Genomic DNA, 4,858 nt, shown 5'->3' with positions numbered 1-4,858 from the left:
GGAGAATTATTTAATATTATAATCTTGTGAACGAATTACATGTTACTTATGCGTTCAGTAGCCCGGATCTTGTCCGGGTTAAAGATCAATAGACACACCACATCATAGAGTTATACACGGACGGTGTACGCCTACACCCCGTGCTCAGGTCGTGGCCATCTCGTAAGATGATGCCAAGGATATCCGGGACATGGTCATTAACCCCCCAAAGGCTGTAAAGTAAACAAGACTGTTTAAACGAGCCGATCAAATTATTCAACTACCCACTTTAACGGTGGAGATTTGATGCCCGATCAAGCGGTATGCTATATACCGTAACCCAAGCCCGTATAGGGAAAATAAGTTAAAAGTATTTACCTGATGCAAGTATTAATCACAATAAGCAAAATGCACGTAGCTTTTACTGGTTCTCCTAATCTGGAACGAAGGTTTACAATAATCTATTAGAATTCTAACGGGTCTTTTATTAAGCTTAAGCTTAGACCGGCTAGTTTCAAGATACGGTTCGTACGCACGATTAAGCGAAGACCGGATAGAATGTGATTCAGACCCGAAAAGTTTGAAGACTTGCTTAATATGGGTTTATTATTCACATTCTGGATTTGGAGATAAAACCGTTAAGGTTTGACCCGTTTCGGTTAATTTATGTAAACTTGTTACATAAGCCGAACCGTACGCGTAATAAGCGTGACGGGTAGTCATGAGAGCTATATACAGGTTTCCTAAGTTAATTATGTCTCAAATATGTTGTGACATCAGTAAGGTGGCTTTCATTATGCCCGAAACGTGTTTAAACACAAACTAGGCCCCGTAGGGGTAGTTTGGTCATTTTAAAGGTTGTAAAAAGGTTTAAGTGTTTAACTGAGTTACAGGTCTGATGTAGTCAGTAAATATACTCCAATTAATGAGTTATGATAGTAAGATAAAGCATATGTGTGAAATTTATCATTTTTAACCAAACTATGCCCCGTAGGGGTATTTTGGTAATTTCACATAGGCCGAAAAGCTCAAAACTGAAGTCTGAGTTTATCCACCTTTGCTTACTGTTAAAATATTATAATTTGCCTCTTATATCAGTAGGTATCAACCCGGGTATGTCCAATATGATTTTAAAACATACTATGCGTTAAAAACGCTAATTAAGGCGATTAAAGGCCATTTCCGGGTTCGATACTTAAATCTGATATTGTTATATTTCCAGAAGGCTTAAAATAATTTATTTATCATATGTGATCAGTAGCAAAAGGTTTGGAGTCGTTTAGATATGTAAATCTCATTTTATGGCCCGTAAGGGCAAAACCGACATTCACCGAATTAAGCCTACGACTTTGAGTTATGCTCAGCCTAAAATTAATTAAAAATCTTTAAAAATCCCAAAATAATATATTACATCAGTGGGTAAAAGATTTGATACCAAAAAGTATGTTTAACTAAGCTATACGCTAATTACGCCATTTTATTATCATAAAGCATAAATTTTGCGATAATGAGCATAACTCTTAATCTACAAGTCAAACTGATGTCAAACTTTGCGTACAAGTCTATATATCAGTAACTAAGGTTTCTACACTTTTACATTTTCATAAACCACGTTTTAAGGTAATAAGGGCATAACGGTCAACATATGAGCGATTAACGGAAACATGCATATTAATTGGGTAATCAACGAAACAAGTACAGAGGCTTATACTATCATGTAACCCAACCCTAATAAGCATTAAGGCATTTCTAATTCCATCTAACTCGGGTCAGAACTGAAGTCAACGTAAAAGTCATAGTTTCGTGACTTTCGGTTCCGAACCGGTTTAAGACTGAGAGTTGTCGAGTCTGACGAGTTTATACATGTCCGTACACTTATTACCAAGTTATATTAAGTTTAAAACAGGTTACACGCATCACGTATTGCTAATCGTGCATAAAATCGTAATTTACATAACTGTTGACTTTTTCGGTCAACGTTTGACTCGACAATTGACCTAGTTATGTCTGAAATCAGTAAGTGCCCTTATAAGGGTTTAATACCCATATGATTATCTATCTAACGGTGCTTTTAAATCGAGATAAGACTGAGTTATCATTAACTAATCACGAAGTCAAGCCGTAGTTACGTCGGTTTGACTTTTAGTTAAATAATTAAGCTAAAACTAATTTAGAAGGGATTAGCAAGCTTACTAGTGTTTAATGGTTGATTAGGGAGGCTTGTGATCTGCTTGAAAGCTCCTCAGATGATCAGAAGTGAGTTGAGAATGGAATGATCAAAGAGTTGCAACTTATGAGGTTTATATAGTGTCCAAGGCACCATGATTCATTGACAACCAGGTCTACAACTCTCCACAACTGATATACACATGTTACTAGTGTTTAGGGGTGCCTAGGGGTCGTCCACAAGTGAGAAGAACCGGCCAAAGTGGTGAAAATCGCGCATAACAGGCTGCTGCCCGTTTCTGGTCGCTGGCAACCTCCATACGGACCGTAAGGTCCTACCCTTGCGGTCCGTAAGCTTGACATCAGGCTTGACATTGGTTGATTTTTGAAGTTTTGAAAGGGCAACCACTTGTGTCGACTTTGGGACTTTATTTTGACAGTTAGGGACCTCTCAAAATGCCTTTTTACAGTCCCATACCCTACCATTTTCACTTGTTTCCTTTGAATCATTTATAAAGTACCGAAATTTAAGGGTTATCATGCTTTATCTTCGTAGAATTCCATTCTTGTGCATGAATTCAATTATTGTGGGCATTTACCGGGCTATATCAATTGTTGATAATAAGTATTAGGGTCTTGGGATTTATATGAGGTCGTTCAGAGGTAAAATTAACATGACGCCATCTTTAAATCCTGCCAAAACATTTTTATTAAATCCGGGTTTACAACGCATTCATGATACGTGTCGTTATTATATTGAACCCGAATTTTTTTCGAGGTGTTACATCCTCACCCCCTTAAAATAAATCTCGACCCGAGATTTACTGAAATAAATAGGGGTACTTTTCTTTCATCGTGGATTCAACCTCCCACGTGTATTCGGGACCTCTACGGGCATCCCATTTGACCTTAACAATAGGTACATGCTTCCTTCGAAGCTTCTTTACCTGTCGATCTTCAATCGACAAAGGTTTTTCAACAAATTTCAAGCTCTCGTCTATATGCACATCCGTGTGTGGTATAACCAGTGATTCATCAGCGATGCATTTCTTCAAATTGCAGATGTGGAACACATTGTGAATTCCACTGAGCTCTTCTGGTAAGTTTAACTTATAGGCAACTGAACCGACACGTTCGATAACCTCGAAAGGTCCTATGTATCTCGGGCTTAGCTTGCCTTTCTTACCAAATCGCATCACCCCCTTCCAGGGTGACACTTTAAGCAGGACTTTGTCACCTACTTCGAAGTGGAAAGCTTTACGTTTCGGATCTGCGTAGCTCTTCTGCCTATCACGGGCAGCTTTGAGACGGTCACGAATCTGGACAATCTTGTCCGTTGTCTCGAACACTATCTTCGGTCCAGATAGTTGGACATCTCCAACTTCCGCCCAACAAACTGGCGATCTACACTTTCTACCATATAATGCCTCAAAAGGCGCAGCCTTAATGCTGGTGTGGTAGCTATTGTTGTAGGAGAATTCGATCAATGGTAAGTTCTTATCCCAACTACCACCCAGATCGATTGCACATGCACGTAGCATATCTTCCAACGTTTGAATAGTACGCTCACTCTGACCGTCAGTCTGGGGATGATAAGCCGTACTAAAATTTAAACGCGTGCCCAAAGATTGTTGGAAACTTTTCCAAAAATGCGATGTGTATCTAGTATCTCTGTCGGAGATAATAGATACAGGTATGCCATGCAGGGCTACAATCTTATCAACGTACAGTTGGGCTAACATATCGGAGCTATAAGTCTCCTTGATGGGTAAGAAATGTGCTGACTTAGTCAGTCTATCGACTATAACTCATATCGTATCATTTCCTTTCCTTTCCTTGTCTTGGGTAACTTGGTGATAAAATCCATAGTTACGCACTCCCACTTCCACTCGGGAAGTTCAGGCTGTTGTAGCAAGCCTGATGGCTTTTGATGCTCAGCTTTGACTTGCGCACAAGTCAAGCATTTGGCTACATGGGCGGCTACAGACTTTTTCAAACCTATCCACCAATAATTTGCCTTCAGATCTTGGTACATCTTATCAGCTCCAGGATGAACGGAGTATTTAGAACTGTGGGCTTCCTGGAGGATAACCTCACGAAGTCCCCCATAAATTGGAACCCATATTCGTCCATTCAATCTTAAAATTCCGTCTTTGCTAAGAGTTAACTGCTCCTCAGTTACTCCTAACTTTTCATTAGGATAGTTAGCTTCCAACACAGCTTCTTTCTGTGCAGCTAACAATCTTTCCATCAAATTATTCTTTATCTCCATGCGCTTGGCATTGATTCGGATAGGTTTCATCCTTTCCTTTCGACTCAAGGCATCAGCGACTACATTCGCCTTGCCGGGATGGTACTTGATTTCACAATCATAGTCATTCAAGGTCTCCATCCAACGGCGTTGCCTCATGTTTAATTATTTCTGATTAAACAGGTGTTGGAGGCTCTTGTGATCAGAATAGATCACAAACTTGATTCCATAAAGATAATGCCTCCACAGTTTTAGTGCGAACACAACGGCACCCAATTCCAAATCATGGGTGGTGTAATTCTTTTCATGCACCTTTAACTGTCGTGATGCATAGGCAATAACCTTGCCCTTCTGCATAAGCACACACCCCATGCCGGTGTGTGAAGCATCGCAGTAAACTACGAATTCTTCAGTACCTTCAGGTAATGCCAGTACAGGAGCGTTGCTCAACTTTTGCTTCAG

The sequence above is a fragment of the Helianthus annuus genome, chromosome 9, assembly GCF_002127325.2.
Source record: "Helianthus annuus cultivar XRQ/B chromosome 9, HanXRQr2.0-SUNRISE, whole genome shotgun sequence".
In the NCBI taxonomy this organism is placed as follows: Eukaryota; Viridiplantae; Streptophyta; class Magnoliopsida; order Asterales; family Asteraceae; genus Helianthus; species Helianthus annuus.
This window is presented reverse-complemented; position numbering follows the sequence as displayed.